We start from the raw sequence: 17186 nt of genomic DNA on the forward strand, positions 1-17186 counted from the left end.
GGCGGCGGGTGCCGGGCGCGGGCCCGGCCGATGTGGCTCCGGCCGCGGGTTCGGGCCGCCGAAGCGCCGCCTGCGAAAGGCGCTCAACCTGCGGGACGCCTCCGCCCCTCCGGCAGCGGGACTCTCTCGGGGTGTCGCGGGCGTCAGGGCCCCCGGCGCCGCCTCCTCCGGCGCCGCTTCCTCCGCGCCGGGATTATCGCCGCGCTCGGGACGGGCCCCGGGACCATCTCTCCGCCATTTGCCCCCGCTCCTTCCTGCCGTCACCGCGCGCGCCCCGCCCCCCGCCGCCGCGGCCAATCGCCGCGCGCTTCGCTCGGCCGCCCGCGCCGCCTCCGCGCCTGCGCCCTGTCGCGCGGTGCCCGGCGGGAGTTGTAGTTTGCGGCGCGGCGCGGCGCGGGCCCCGCAGGGCCTGGGCCCGGTCCCTGGAGCCAGCGGGCGGGTCCCCGCGGCGGGACGGCCCGAGCCGGGACGGAACGGGGTGGCCCGACCTGGCGGGAGCCGCCGCCTCTCCGCGGCCGCCTCCGCCCGGGCCCGCGCGGAGGCTCTGAAGGCGGGGCCAGCGGGGCCCGCCGCGGGCAGCCCCGACCGGCCCCACCCCGATGGCGCTCAGGCCCAGGTGGGTCCCGGTGCCCGTCGAGGAGCGTCGGGGCAGCCCGGCCACCCCAGCCCGGCTGGAGCCGCGGAGGGTCAGAACCCTGCCCGGGAGTTCGGGAAGGCAGCGGGCGCTGAAGCGGCCCTGCGTGCTCTCCATCTCCAGTGTGCGGTGCCTCGTGCAGGGCACAGCAGCCCCCTGCGCTCGGTGCCGCCCGGGCTGGTACTCACAGTGCGCGCACAGTGCCCGGCCTCCACATCCGCTCCAGGGAGGAAACATGCTCTGCACAGAGGGCCCGCACAACGAACACGGGGCAGCCGGTGGAACTGTGGCTTTCGCATGCTCCCACTTCCACAAGCTGTTACATCCACCCACACGCGTTAGATTTATGCACACCTTTGAGGCTTTAATTAATGATACACACTGTGCAGAGAGCAAAAACGCTCCACGAGGATTGTGTCATGCAGCAAATACATATGGACATCAGACAGTCACCAAATCCAACATTTTATATTCTGTAGGTTGTATTTCATAAAATCCTTGTGGGATACAAAACTAAGGATGCATGACAAGAAAAACATTAAACAACATCACGCAGATGTAGTTTGGTCATTTTTCAGAGGAGTGAGGAACTCAGAAAAGTAAAATTCTACAACTTTGGAGTCTAAAATGGTTTCACATCACATGCTCATACTCAAACCATCGTTTGAGGCTTTATAAGGCTTTACATGACAAGTCCCCAATGCAAAACTAATTAAGAGGCTGATTTCACTGCGTAGAAGAGGTCAGAGTTGTCTCAATACATCTAGGTTTTTTCTTAATTTACTATTTACCCAAAGGCAAAATCACTACCTCACAATAAGAAGGTGCAAGACTATGGTTTTGTTTAGTGATCCTCTGAGTAAATCTGGTCTTTGCCTCATCTCTACTGATGTGTTGGAGCTTTCAGGTCTTACTTCTGAAGCACAAACATGCTGTGAATGTGCTCTCTAAATCCAGTATACAGCTGACACTGCTGGAGAAAGTAGAGATAAAACCAACAGGGCCTTGCAATGAGAAGTACAAATTCCATTTGGAATGTGGTTGAGGTTTGTGTTGTGTTTCAGATAAGGCTTACAAGCTCATCTGTATCTCACCACCTGACTCAGTTACTGAAGGGCTACTGAAAAACTGGCTACAGACTTGAAAATCCGTAATTTGACTACAAAAACTGAGAAGATTGTTCTCCTGAGAGTATTCTTGATCAGAGCCACTAAACAGCTCATTTAAATTCTAAGAGTAAAATGGATAGCTAAACCTGTTTGAGTTTGCATAGTCTTATTTGGTGACTGATCCATTAGACAAAGAGGAAAACACAACTGTGAGAGCTCGAACCACTGAGGCTCTGAGAAGTCCTTTACAATATAAAAGTTTGTCCCAAGAACCAAAAAAAGTGAAGAATATGGCCAGAGTAAGGAAGTAACACCAAGAAATTTTGATATGAAGCTGGAAGAGTTGAAATTAAATTAGCTCTGTTACCAGTGTAAAGCCTGGGCTACCTAAGTCACTTGTACAGTAATGTAGAGAATTTTGCAGTCTAATGATAGTAATTGGATGTATTTGAAAGTTCTTACACACCTTATACCTCTGGGCTAGCTTCATAGTTCTAGCTGTATTTCCAGTCTTTGTAGAAACCCCACACAGAGTAATTCAAACCACTGCAGATTCATGGTCATGAGGGAATTTCCCATGACTAACAGAGGATAAATTAAACTCATTTATGTGCTGCCTATCCTATCCTGGCTACCAGCAGAAGCCTGTAAGTGAAGCCTTTTACTAGGATGATGATGGCAAAACAAACCTCGTTGTGTTCAAGAACAGCAGAGATGTGCCAGTTTTACTGCCTCTACATACTTGAGGTACTTCAAAAATTTGACACCCTGTATCTTAATAAGCTTGGCAGTTAACACATTGAGCTTTGCTATTTCCATTTGCATCTGGCTTACCTCAAATATGCAAGTAGCATGGCAGAGCAAATAAAAGCCAAATGCCATCTGTGTTTGGCAGTAGGTATGTTTCATTTTCGGAGCTTGGAATTTAACAGGTATTTTATGCTTTTTGTGAAATTATATTACTGATGGTTGCCATCTCCATTCACACAAAAAAATCCCCAAAACCAACCACACAAATCCTTTCACAAAGAAAAGCAGTCCATGAAACATTTGGCATTTGTCTTCATGAGAACAGCAGTGGGAGATAATGCAGCCATTTTCAAACTGTAGTTTTTCCACCTTAAAAGTTTTCTGGGAAAGCCAAAGTGAATCCTACAGCTTCCCATTACTGCCTGTCCCCCAAACCCCCCTAAAGAAACCATCACCTTTGCTGCTTATAATAAAGTCAGACAGCCCTGAAAAACACAGCTCAAATGCATCAAAAGTGGACATAAAAGAGATAAAAACATAGCAGGAAGGAACACATAAAAGGGACAGAACAGTTATTTGGATACATTGCATCTTAATACATTCTGGACTCCTCTCAGTTCTCTTCTTGAGGTTCTGCGCCAGGACCTGTGCGGGATGAACAACACAGAATTTTCCAAATGAGCTGCAACCTAGTACAGAGCCTTTCAAAAACATTAAAACATTTAAAACTGTTTCAGTTTCTTCCAAAAGAAAAGGGAGGCAATGCAGTAGGAAAACAGAAGCTTTCCCATGCAGCAGATACTCTTGGGGCAGATGAAGACAGTCACATCCTTCCAGAAAGCTGTCAGGAAGGTTGCTTAGTGCTGCCTCATGGACATAACACAGCATTTGAGAGTAACAGCAGCATAACTGAGGCTACAGGTTTTAAAGGGCCCATAGCAGTAGGTATCCTTTGTATCAAGTACATGAATTAGCACCGTAATACACCCTTGCTCCAGTCCTTTTCCCACAAAAAGGGAATAAGCTCATAATCCATTACCCTGTTTCCCTGTGAAGCACTACCCAAGAAGCAAACAGTAGCTCATAGGAAATCTCTCCCCATTGCTCCTCATGCCTAAAATGCTCTCCTCACAACTGAAAGCCTCTCAGTCCACTCCTTCTCCTCTGCCTCTCAGCCTAGTCACCATTTGCCTTTCAAGTCCCCAATTTCCTGTAGTGCTTCCTTCCTTGCCTCTTGTCCAGGTGGGAAGGGATGGGGGTGAAGAGGATGTCCTGCTGCACTCACAGCTGCTGCAGTGCTTTCATGTCCCAGTTAGCACCATTTACAATGCTAAATATTTTGGTGCTTTTAGCTTTTTCTTTGCCAAAAGTCACCGTGCTCCTGTTGCTGTCCTTCAAATGTCACGGGCACACAGGGGTGAGAGCACACGGGCACTTGCCATTTTGATTCACTGGGGCAAGAATTTCCCCCTTGCTATTTGCACAGCAAAGGTGAGAGGATGGTAAAGAGACACATGAAGTAACTAATTACCATATTTTAGTCACCTTCTCCTAAAATAGTGACTAAGACTTTAATATCACCATTAACATGCAGGAGGAAGAGCAGCAGCCCCAGCAGCACAGGACAGCAAGAATGACAGGGTTGTACTGAGAGCTGCAGTGGCTGCACAGGGCAGACGTGGTGGGTTGACCCAAGCTGGATGCCAGGTGCCCACCAAAGCTGCTCTGTCACTGCCCTCCTCAGCTAGGCAGGGGAGAGAAAATACAACAAAAGGCTCATGAGTCAAGAAAAGGGCAGGGAAAGATCACTCACCAATTACTGTCACAGGCAAAACAGAATTGACTTGGGAAGATTAGTTAAATTTATTACCAACCAAGTCAGAGTAGGATAATGAGAAATAAAACTAAAATCTTGAAACACCTTCCCCACATCCTCCCTCTTCCCAGGCTTAACTTTGCTCCCAGTTTTCTCTGTCTCCTCCTCTCTCTCACATATCCCTCTCTCCAGCTGCAGTAGGGCAGTTCTCCTCTTCCCTTTCTTATATCTGTTATCCCAAAGGTGCTGCCACCATCACTGCTGGGCTTGGCCTTGGCCAGTGCTGGATCTATCTTGGAGCCAACAGGCATTGGCTGTATTGGACACAAGAGAAACATCTGACAGCCTCTCACAGAAGCCACTCCTGCTACCAAAACCTTGCCATGCAAACCAAAAAGCAGAAAGTACAGGGCAGGGAAAGAGGAGAGATCTGCAACCCATTGTACAGCGAAGTATAATTTCTGTCAAGAATATGGCTTTTCTTAGTGAGGTATTTCCAATGGATATTGTACTGCTAATTTCTGACACTGAACCCTGAGAAGAAGGACTGAAAGGCACTCAAACAGGGGATCTTTATATAGCTTTGGATCATAATTTTCAGTAGCTGCCTCCTCATAGTGGAGGTCATGCCAAGGCATTAAGTTTAGTAACCAAAATGTTAAAACAAACACTGCTGGACAGACCGAAGGAATGCTTATATCAGTGCAGCAAAGGGCCAGTTCTCATTCTCCATGATTTAAAAAAAAAAAAGTTCCCTGGATCATAGCATTATTGGATCAGGCCCTGACAAAAAGTTGTGCTACTCCACCTTCTCTCTGGCCTGCATACCCATCTGTTGCAATCATGTGAGAGGCAGCATCGTCCCTGCAATGCCAGAGCCTCTGGAAAGACTCGTTTTACTCGATGAACCAACAGTAGTCATTCACCTACGGCTAAATTCTCAGTGGTTTTCTGTGCAGCTTTTTTCCCTAGGTGATCAGCCTGTAAGTCTACTGGAAAAACCTGTGGTGAAACTCTAGTGGGAAAGCAAAAAGTAGCTTTCACCTTGTTATAATCATCAAGGTCAGAACTTTATTCTGGTGTGCAGTATATTCCCAGCAAGCTCTGCTGAGAAAGTAACCACCTGTGCTGTTTCCCACTGAAAATTTTACAATGTGCCAACATGTTTTGGGAGAAAAAAACCAAAAGGCATTTGCAGTAAGGATGCAACCTCACTTTAAAATTCACAAGGGAAGTCTAGGTTCCTTCCTTTGAACAAAGCAAGTTCCCATTGTTGTATAAGGAATAAAAGGGTGCTGTCTCTCTTAAATACCTGAGATCTCTCACAGCCCTGTAGGATGACCAGCTTGAATACCAATCTTTCCTTCTTCCAATTTTTGGCTTCCAAAGGAAGCCAATTTTTTTTTTTTTTTTTGCTTCCTTTTAAGATCTCTCTGTTTCACATTATTATTGAATGAATTTCTGTCTGTCTTTATAGCAACAGCCCTTAAGGAAACCTACCAAACTGTGTGCACATAGTGCTTGTTGGGGAAAGAAATTGGTTCTTATGACAAGCTCATTGGTGCAACTGTCATTGTCCTATCCTATTCCTCTTCCAGCAATAGGGGAGAAGCCATTTCTGTTGCTTATTTTGCTGTTTTGCTTCCTTCATCTTTTAAAAAGGGCAGGTATGTGACCAACACTTTATCTTCCTTTGTCCTCTTAGAGGTGATTATTGGATTTGCATGTGGCTGTCACATGCAGATGCTGTAGATTGTAACATTACTTTTTGGGTTTTAATTTACAAGAGTTTTGTTTTCACCTTTGTATTTCCCAAGTACTTGCTTCTGCTTTTTAGAAAGAGGCCAGTAACTAAGCACTTCTATAGTAGTTGCAAACCATTAAAGCCCAGCAATACCAGATTAACAAATTTGTTGGTGCATTGGAATCAGGATGTGTGGCCATTGAGGATTGTGAGCAAAGCTACAAAGGACAGCAACATCAACTACAACTGGAGAAGAAAATCCACAGAGAATTAAAACTGATTAACTAATGAGATCTGAGTGGACATGTCCCTGAACGTCATGACAGAATTCATGTACTAGCTAGCAAATTAAGCTGATAAAATGAAACTTGAAAAAAAAATCAAATTAAGATTTCCTCATGGGCATGTAGGAGGCAACAAAATACCATTTAGTGACTTCATTAGCTTCCTGCCAGAATAGAGCCCCAAACAAATTACTTTCACCTTTACTCAGACTACAATGCAGCACCATGAAGAAAGCTGCAATGTCTGTTGCACAAGACCCTGGTATGTCCAGGACCTTACACTGTGCCAGTTTTGCAAACCTGTTCACTCTTAAAGTTCCCTGCATACAATGCAGCCATGTCCCATGAAATGACACCACAGCAAAGATCACACCACAGCATGGAGTAGAAGGCCTGTTAATGAGTGGTGGCAGAGTACACTCAGAAAAGTAGCTGATGATAACAAAAGGCTGAAAACATCTGTGCATTGCCTGGTGCTTTAGACGTGTCACGGAAATGACTCATTACTGGATCAGCCACATGTAAGGGCAACAGAGCAGGCAGTGCATTTACTGTCCAAAACCACATTATTATTCTAATAATACACTGGCCTGCAGGCAGCCTCCTTATGCTAGACTTCTCTGCTGGATCTGTGACCTTGAAATTCTGAGATAAATGTTTATTGTGTGGCACAGGGGTTTTTGGGATTTTTTAGTAAACATATGAAAGAAATTAGAGTAATTACCGATGCAAGAGTTTAGGCTCAAACTAAGATGCTTTGACTAAATCAAAATGTCTCCCCAGTGGTTTTTATAAAGAATAAGCCTTATACCATGGCTTGGGAAAAACAAAACAGAATTCCTTTTATCTTTTAGTGATGATACCAAGTGGCTTGCACAGCATATGCCAGTGTCTACTTAGTGGTTTTTGTAACTTTCAGATGGTAGATACTTAAGCATACTTGGAAATTCATCTCAATCAAAATACCTTTGCTGATCAGCTGTCAAGCAAACACACAGCAGACAAGAACTACAGTTCATTCAAAAGGAAAAAATCATTCCATGCTCTACTTCAATTCTAAGCCTTCATCCACATCTGCATCTTCTAATATAAAGTGTAAGAAATGTTGTTCCTTAAATGCTTTCTCAGTCTTGCAGAGAGCTGTTTTGTGGCTGACAGGTCCTTCCTGTCCCAATCAGTTTCCAGACTCTAATTTTCAACACAGGTCCCAAAAAAAGGGAGAAAAAAAGTCTTTAGGTCTTTTGGCTTATTTTCCATTTTCTCCCCACCACGAAATACAAGATTGGGCAAGGGCTGAGTAATCATACAGGCATTGCTAAGTGGTTTCATCTTTGTATAAAATAGAAGGCTTTGGCCATTATCAGCTTGGACCAGATTCAGTCATGCTGCAGAGGAAAAAAACATCAGAATCTTTCTCAAATCATTGAATTATCCACCAACAGTTATCAGTAGCTAAGGCAAGAAAAAACAGTTGAAAGAGCATTGATCACAGTTCTTATTTTTATTGTATGTACGTCATCATATGAATGTTCCTCTATGAAATAAAAGTTCAATTAAGCAGAAAAGATCTTTTAAAGCTGTAACAGCTCTCTGCTGGACTCCAGCGACACCTACTGGTAAACAAAGAAATTACCAAACATTTATTGAAAATGAAGTAGCATTAATTTATGTACCTGCCCTTAGGATTGCTAATAATTTTTTGGCAGCTCAGGCTATGAACCACGCTACAATCAGGTGTTAGAGCTAATGAACCTGTATTTATTTTTCAAAATTGGATTTTGACTTCATCTGATTCTTAACTACTTGAAACTGCATTTTTATCACCCTGAAGGTATTGTCGAGTCCCACATTTTGCTACTGGCAGCTGTAGATTAAGATAGGCCAGTGGATTTTTGGCTTGCTGGACTACACTGGACATATTTCCAATTTTACTCTTCATGATTTCATTAATGTAACTATAGTAAAAAAAAAAAATTCAATACCTCTCCATTTGCTTTCAGGTGCATTCCTTTTAGCAGAGATTCCAAAAAATGAAGATCTAATGAGTAGATCAACTGACCAAGCTCGTGGCTTTGCTTTTGACACCTCCTTGCTGTTTGTAGTGCTGAACTGGTTTGTCACAGCTGTATTCATCTGGCAGGTCATACAGACATTCCTAAATGTCATTTCAGTCAGCACTTGTAAGAGAATAAATACAAATAAACTCCCTAAGTGAGAGTTGTGGGGCCAGAATTTCAATAAAACCTCACAAGATGCAAGCTTTACCCACAGAAAAGGGATGCAATATGCATGATGTACACTCAGAGACACCTCAGTTGCCAGCTGGGACAAGCAGAAGCAACACAGCAAGGAAAAGCAGCACTACCTACAGCTCTGGGCACCAGACTCATCTTCCTTTCTACACTGGGCTCCATTGTGTAAACTAGCTCTGTGTATAGACATGAATATTTCTGTTTGAGACAATTTGTGACTGAGGGATTCCTTCTGCAGTTGACAGGGGAATATAATGCAAGGTTTGCAAATCACAGTCTTGCCAAACAACTGGCCATAAACATCACTGATGGAGCTCTAGCCACCCCCACTGCATTAGGAAAATTTGCCCTTGCTACCTCTGGCAGGCTTAGAATTGTCTTAGTTTCATCTCCAGTACTGAGGTCCTTTCAGATACAACTGAACAAAGCCATGAAGCTTTTTACCTCTTTATCCTGCATATCCTTCCTTTGAGGAGATGAAGCTTCCTGTACAAAAGTCTCTTGGTTAAGTCTGACAGTCTCCAGAGCAAACTGTCCCAGAACAACAAAAACAGAATGATGAGGCCACCTGGCAATGAACACCCACCACCACAAATCCACACAACTCTCAGTGTATCAACCCAGGCATCTCAGAACAAAGAATGCACAGATTTTCTTTTCTTTTTTTTTTTTGAGTACCAAAGTTTAAGTTGAAAAATTGCTTCTGATAGAACACATCAGCCAGATTTGCACAGGCAGGTAGGTTACTGGAAGGCAGACAGACAGGAGCAAGGTATCTTGGTTTTATAGTAGAATACTTGCCAATTAAATGCTGTTCCCAGTACTCAATAACAAAACTTCTAAGCTGGACTATAAAGGCAACAATTTCTAAAGAAGCTGTAGAAACATTTTTAGAAGTCAGGCTATAAATCTGCTTAGCAATAGTTCAATATTGACTTTACAACATGTCCATAATAATGGCTTTACAAACCTGTGTACATAATTAGAATAGGAAGATATTAGAGAAACTGCAGTGTGTTGTGTTGCAACTTCAAGATCTGATCAAAGAATTCCATTTTTTTTTTTTCATTAGAGAAACTGCAGTGTGTTGCAACTTCAAGATCTGATCAAAGAATTCCATTTTTTTTTTTGTTTTTAAACATGATGCATTAAACTTTATCAGAGCAGAACTATGCATGATCCCATGGAAATTAGATGTCCAGATGTTACTCCCTGGCACTCTGCATTTGGACCCTGGGTTAACCATAACTTCTGTGAAGGGCACATTGTTGACAAACTGATAGGAACCTATCATGGTGATGAGCAAATGCATATAAAGGATGCATATAGAAAGAACCATCCCATAAAAATCAGACTTTGTACTTTGACTAAACAGAGATTCACATAATATCATTATTATTCCAGAATTGAAGTTTCTCATAAATTAGACATTAATTTCTCTACATGTGGAGCAAAAATATTTAAATTAAATTGAAGAAAATTCATCCAGTCCTTTGTCAAAGATAAGTGGAGAGCTTTCCTTGGCAAATGAGGGAAGCCTAGTAACTTGTTTCCAAGTTTCTATTCAAACCCAGTAGTTTAAATTTCTCATTATTTAAAAAGAGACAAACTCAAAGCTATCTTTTATGTGAACAGATGCTGTGCTGTCTTCTTGAAGCTGCAGGCTTAGAGGCAGATTTTTCATGCAGCTGCAGAATGAAGTCAACAAGCCCACTCTGTTCCAGGGTTGCTATTCAGAACCTTTTGGGCAGCAATGAAAGAAGATCACATCAATTTCATGCTGGTTTTGCTGCTCTACAAAGAAATGAGCAGCAGACAGAGACACGAATCATGCCTAGATTGCAGGTGGGAAAATGTTTCAAACTCCTCAGGAAAACAAGGTATGGAAGATTTAATCAAATGTAACTTTTATGAACACTTGGTTTACTTCAGGGTACTTTTGGTGGCATGGCACTGTTTCTGTAGCAGCCTCTACTCTGGCTGAGTTACAGACATTGAGCTCCATGTGCAATTAAGAACCATCAGGAGGGCCCCTGGATCCCAACTAGAACAGATTTGACAGACATTGGCCTCTGTCCCCGTCAGCAGCATTTCCCTTGTGGCCCATGTACATTTTCAGCTCTGCATCTGACACTACTCCTGAACTACAATCCAACACACTTGTTTTACAATATTAATTTAATTGTAAATTTAATTTTGACAGAAATTCCAGCTGCAGGTACAGAAAAACCTCTGCAGGCAGGGAAACAAGGTGTCCAGAGAGACTGTGCAGTTCCCATCCTTGAAGGTTTCCAAACCTACATAGATAAAGCCCTGAACAGTCTGGTCTGACCTTTGAGCTGACCCTGCCTTGAGCTGGAGGCTAGATGAGAGACCTCCTGAGGTCCCTTCTCAGCAGGACTATTTTATAATTCTATTATAAACTCCATATGCTAGTAAGTGCCAAGTGAGTCATATCCTTTTTCAAAATGGCATTGTATACACACACACTAATACCTATACATTAAAATACTTTAACTTCACCTCTCTAATATTAAGACCTTAGCTAAAGCCCACAGAACACCTTATTCTGTGTAGCACTGATGCTGTAGGTTAGGATAACTGCAGTGCATGGCTAGCAAATACAAGTTTCAATGCTGACTGGGTTGTTCAGATCAGTAGAATAAGTGTGCATGGCTAGACATAGTTTTTGCAGCATTCCAAGTGAGAGCATATAGGGAATTAGTAGCTGGAGGTGTGTGGATTGCCTTTGTTTTGCCACTAGCTAATAGCAAGCCCCAGCATTTAGGGGTTAAGAGTCTTAGAAGCAAAGCTTGGTAAAAAGCAGTTCACTGAATGGATATCAATGACCATAGTCAGACTTAACTATGCTGAGACATGAACATATAAAATTAGATAAAAGTAGAGGCACAACAGTGCTAGAAAGGAAGGTAATGCAATGGAGTCTGTCAAAACCCAGTTACTGAGCTTTGCTGTATCTTGTCTTTTAGGACACTCAGCAACCTCAGCCCAAGTACATTCATAGTATACTAAACTTATGTCCTGTTCATTTCTACTGATTTCCCATCTTTCATGCTGAACTCCAGGAATCTAATCTGTATATTTTTCCCCACAAGGAAGTTAGTGTTAAGCATGCCTGCTAGCAGCATTGATTTGTTCAAAGTGCCCTCAGATTGATAACTTGGATATTGAAAGAACAAAACTTCAAAATTTATCTGCCCGAAGTGCTGAAGGGTAAGCTCTGATCTGCTCCAGGCCATACTTGTGTGTTTCCTTGATGACAGACAAAGTTTGGTCTGTTTCCAACTGGAAAGTCTTTCCCATCACCAAAGTAGCAGCTCTGCTAACTCTCTTGGGGGCCACACCTGTACTGCAGGTGTTTGTTGCCTGAGCCTGCACACTCAAACTACCTCATCATCAGGCAGAAGACTGGAAAAGGCAGAACTGCCGGAATGTCCCTCCTGCTGGTACCCAGTGTAGGCAGATGGGAGCAAACTGGTGTGGCTCCAGCAAACCTGGTCTCATATCCCTCTGCAGGAGACACTTGAGAAGGTGCAAGATAAGCACAGATCTCCTTCCTCTCCACTCATGTTTCATTGTACTTAGACATGTTACAAACAACATTTACCATTCTGCTTGTTGGCAAGTTATGACTCAGGAGACTTCAGCACATTCCTTCCTAGAGAACAGGGATTACTATCAGATCTTTTTACTGACAAGATAAGCAGCCAGTCTCCCAGGAAACACATCTATTCCACAAGATGCTGAAGAGAACATCTTTGTACTTCTGTCACCAGCTACTCGCTTGTTCAAATGCTTATGCTGACAATTAACGTGCCCTGCTGATCCCTGCTGGACCCTAACTCACCTTTCTCATTAGACCCTGATACAACTCAGCACCTGACTTGTCTCACAATGGCTGTGGCTGCCACTGGGCCTTCTCTGCTCTTCCTGCACAAGTCCTGTGGCATTGGTGAGGACACTTTCTACACCTGCCTTGCTGTATCCTCTGCTTCTGGCTCACCTATATTGCAGAACCACCTATTATTACTGCTCCCTGACAGCAATCTCTCTTTTGAACAAAACAGGAAGTTTAAATTTAGCCTAAAATAAAACCAAACACCAATTTGGAAATAAATAAGGTGAACTGGAAAAGTCCTTGATGAAGGCAGTTCCATCTCCCAGGTCCTTCTCCAAGCTCCATTAAGAAAGTATAAAATACAAGCTGTCATATATCTTAGGTACAGAACAATTCAGGGAGCTGGCCCATAAAAACAACACTTCAGAAAACATAGGATCAAGCTTCTCTGCAGCTTTCTTTACACGTCTCCTGGCTGGAAACATGCTGCATGCCCCAGCACCTTATACAATGAGTCAGATTCAGTAATCAGTAGGAAACAGAATTAGCAGTGAAGGCAAAGATACTCATGCAGTGCAATTTACAACAAGGCATCTGTCTGTGCATGAATTAGTATTTTCCTTAATTATCTGTAATAGGAAATCCCAAGATTCTCAGCTGGCCCTGTCAGTCAATATTAACTACAGACTTGGAAAATGATACAAAAATAGAAGGAAATTGAATCCTTCAGAGGCTGCAGTAGCACTTTACAAGGAATGCAAATAGAACTTCACTGGGAACAGTTTCACTATTGGCATGGTTGGTCCCACTCCACTGCAGAGTTTGCCAGCGCATCACACAACACAATATAATGTGACATTCAGTTAACTTGCAGCTCTCACATACTGCAAAGAGACTTCTAGAGATAGAAACACTGGTGAAAGCAGCAAGTCCAGAGCAATCCCTGATGGTTATCCCTCTATGCTCACCTTTCAATGTGCAATAGTTTGCCTTTTCAAAATTCTGACAGTTTGACCATAAAGGTGACGTAGTCACACAAAGAACTGTGTAAGGCACACTCCCGATTTTTCCTGGTTGAGGAAATTGTGCAACTGCTGTACTTTAACAACAGGATATCTACTGTTCCTTCTGTCAGACCTGGCTGTGTAATAGCCAGTCACTTGCTACAAAAGAAGTAATCTGCACGTAGCAAGCAGGGACTTGGTGTGAGGTAGGATTGTCACTCAGATATTAGGTGGTCTCACTTGAGGCTTCAGAGCACTGCTGGCACAGACACTGCTCAGATTGCATGACAAAGTCCATCTGCAGTTGCACAGGTTCAAGAGCACCAGTTATCAAATACAGCAAATACAGACATGGTGTGCAGACTTCCAGGTCAGCCAAGCATATTTATCTTGGCCAGGTAGCAGCTATAGAAGACAGGACACAGAACACCTTGCCCAGTGTCAGTCCTGCACAGTCATAGCTGCAACCATCTTGGAGACAGGGAGTGAAAACTGATAAACCACACACTTCTCCATTAGTCTTACACAAAAAGAAAGCATGCAGTCTTTCCCATCACCATTCTTCATTCAGTCTGCTTCATCTGCTCACTGTGCCTCTGGCATTCCATATCCATCTCTCTTTATCACATTCATTCTCTTCCTTTCCTAATTCTACATTTCCCCCCTTGGCTTCTCTGACATGTTTGAGAGGAGAAAGGACGGTACACAGAGACACTCATGCTGTGTCTCCATCACTGTACTTAGCTTTCATCCAGCTAGATACAACCGTGCTCTTTGGCTAAACCAGCAGAAAGTTTAGGTTTTGCTAAGGCACTTGGGTTCAGTTCCTTTAAAGGGAAGCAAGCACAAATGTGAATGAATAAATAAACTAGACTAAAGGCTTTGTTAGTCCTCAGAGGCAAATCCTGCAGCACAGCAGCAAAAGACTGGCACAATGCACAGCACCACACACCATCCAATTTCTTCACATCATACAAGCCAGTAATTCAAATCAAGCTCACACTTCCTCAACAGCCAACAATCCTCAGGTATTCATCACCAGATAACTGCAACTTACTCAAACATTACTTTATACTTAAGAAAAAAATATACCTTTTATAAAAATACACTCCTATGTTAATCCAAAAAAGGGTTTTTTTCACCTCCAGAAGACACCCACAAATATTTGATTTCTCTTTCAGGAGAGGAGTTCACTCAAGTACTTATGTTCCAAAAGGGAGCACAGTTAATCTTCTTGTAGAGAACTGCATTTACAGTCAATTACTTATTAACAGCGTATTGTGTTATACTGACTTTGAATATGTAAATCCACTGCTTGCTCCCAACCTCTTCTGTTATATAATTTGTGGCTTGGAAAATGTCCATGTAGGTCCTGTCATAAACCCATAACAGCTCCAAATATCAGTGAGAATTATTTCTATTGAGTAGGTTTGAATGGCTTTGCTTGTTGTACAAGTGTACCTAAGAGCTATTCTGTAAACAGGCCTTGATGTGCCAGAGTATTACCCCTTGCACTGTTTGCAAGTGTCTGTCCTCATATAAAAGCCTATGTATATCTAATATTTACTTGATAGCTTACAATGCCTCAGTAATTAGGGAGCATTTCAGATAGACATGAATCTGAAGTTTTTTCTACACACAAAAAAGCTTCTTCATTCAGATTAAAATACCTGTTAAAACAAGAGACTTGCTTTTAGCTTCAGTTGCCCTAAACACTTAAAAAAAAAAAAAAAAAAAAAAGCTCTAGCCAAAGTTAATAACTAACTTATCATTTACACACAAAAAAGCTTCTTCATTCAGATTAAAATACCTGTTAAAACAAGAGACTTGTTTTTAGCTTCAGTTGCCCTAAACACTTTAAAAAAAAAAAAAAGTTCTAGCCAAAGTTAATAACTAACTTATCATTTATTCATAGGTATTTCAATATCTTTTATATTCCATGGGAAAAAACTTCAACATGGCAACCTAAAGTTCTACCAGAGAAAGAAGCTGCACCTCTCCTGCATATGATCTTTTTCTCTGTGAGAACAGGGCTGTTCCTTCTGATACAGTCATGACAGAGTATGAGACTTTAATTCACACAGAGCATTAGGGACTGAAAGCATGAGAAGAGAAGCCAGGTCCTGCTCTGCCAAGGGCTGTTGGTGTTGCACCAGGGACCACAGAAGCAAAATTTAAAGCTTTCTGAGAGCAGGTGAAGAGATCATTCACAGATTGTGGCCCAAGGGAAATACCAAGACCTTTAAAGGGTTGAAGAAAGGCTCTAAGGAAGGTAGAGAACAGCATGAAGGCTGGGTGCAAAGCAGTATCCTTTGAGATACACTAGCCTGGTGTATGTCTACTACACTAGACTTACTGGAAAAAATGGTGATTTAGGTTGAACATTAAATCCTATGTCCATGGCTCCATCATAGATTACACATCATATAAAAACATACAGAACATTGTTTTAAAAAATTAGTGTCTTGTGGGCAAAACTGATTTAACAACAAACTGCAGACAACTTGTAAGAAGGCAGCTGTGAAAACTGCATCAGTAAGGGGGGGAAAAAGGAAAGTAATTTTCCTGCCTAATGGCAGGGTCCTCCTCTACACTGATGGAAAAGAAGCATAACTGATACCCTAGTCCTACACTGAAAACAGATTCTTACGTATCATTAAGAGGATATCTTTTTCCTTCCTTGCCTTTTCTAGAGTATCTGGTAAGCAGACAGGGCTGACCAAATCACTTTAAATATTGTCTATAACAACACCTATAATGATCATCATTAGAATCTCTGACTGTTAAAAAATAGGTTCCCGATGCCATAAACATTTGGTCTGCTTTGTATAATCATGATGCTGAAGCAGCTTCTGCTGCCATAGTTCCCACCTGACCAGGCTATATCTCCTGTAGCATCAGAGCCCTCCAGGCAGTTATAACCAAGAGATGTAGTTCTACCTCCAGCTTGGTCATCCCTCAGCAAATTCACACCCACAAACACACAATTAACTATTAACTTCCTCTTTAGCAGTAGCCATAAGGCAGATATAATTCCCTTCTTTCTTTCCAGAATAACATAGCTTTTTTCTGCAAGAAAGGACAGGCAGGCTCTCTAGAGAAAGCTAGGACTCAGGCAGTTTCTCATTTTTGGTAGGGACTTTCTGAATGGCTTCACATGACTCTTAATTCATGACCAATTTCTGAGCTACAAGGAAGAGATACTACTTCCTTCCTGCCTCCCCCCCCCCCCCCCTTTCTTCTGTGTGGTTTTAGAGGGGAGAAAACCCCCCATTCTTGGTACTCTCAGAATGGAAACATCTTGCCCCTTGCAGTCTTTTACAGCTTCCCACTAAAAAGACCTCATTCTGTGGTGAGAAATGTGGCACTGGGGAAAAGGGAATGTTATTGCTTCCCTTTTCTCAGTAGCCTGCTTTATGAGAAGAGCATCTGGCATGGCAGGCCTTCCTCATAAAGTACAGTAGGACTTGACTGATAAATGTGACCACTGGTTGTGAGTTGCATTTTGGCCCATGGTGCACCATAACAAACTTTTATCTTCTCACACACTTGTGCGATAAGACAAAGTCAAAATGCTCACAGAATAATTCTGCGCCACGTAGATTATCTTTTCAGTATTATACTCCTGGAATTCAACAACAGGGGCTACATCAAACACCAAATAAAGTAGAAATCCTCACTAAAACAATTGCCCTTTAATTGCTTTCTGAAGCAGTAAAAGCAGCCAAACCCCC

At 42.8% G+C, this 17186-nt stretch overlaps 1 long non-coding RNA gene across 1 annotated transcript in view; it reads right to left on the bottom strand.

Moving 5' to 3' along the window:
- Positions 1-2523: 2523 nt before the first annotated feature.
- LOC121357903 overlaps positions 2524-17186 on the bottom strand; it is a 69142-nt gene continuing 54479 nt past the window's right edge. Inside the window, exon 3 of the long non-coding RNA XR_005955795.1 lies at positions 2524-3138. This is a non-coding gene — a long non-coding RNA (uncharacterized LOC121357903). The remainder of the gene's footprint in view (positions 3139-17186) is intronic.

The sequence above is a fragment of the Pyrgilauda ruficollis genome, unplaced genomic scaffold (genome assembly GCF_017590135.1).
Source record: "Pyrgilauda ruficollis isolate IOZ18807 unplaced genomic scaffold, ASM1759013v1 scaffold11, whole genome shotgun sequence".
Classification (NCBI taxonomy): domain Eukaryota; kingdom Metazoa; phylum Chordata; class Aves; order Passeriformes; family Passeridae; genus Pyrgilauda; species Pyrgilauda ruficollis.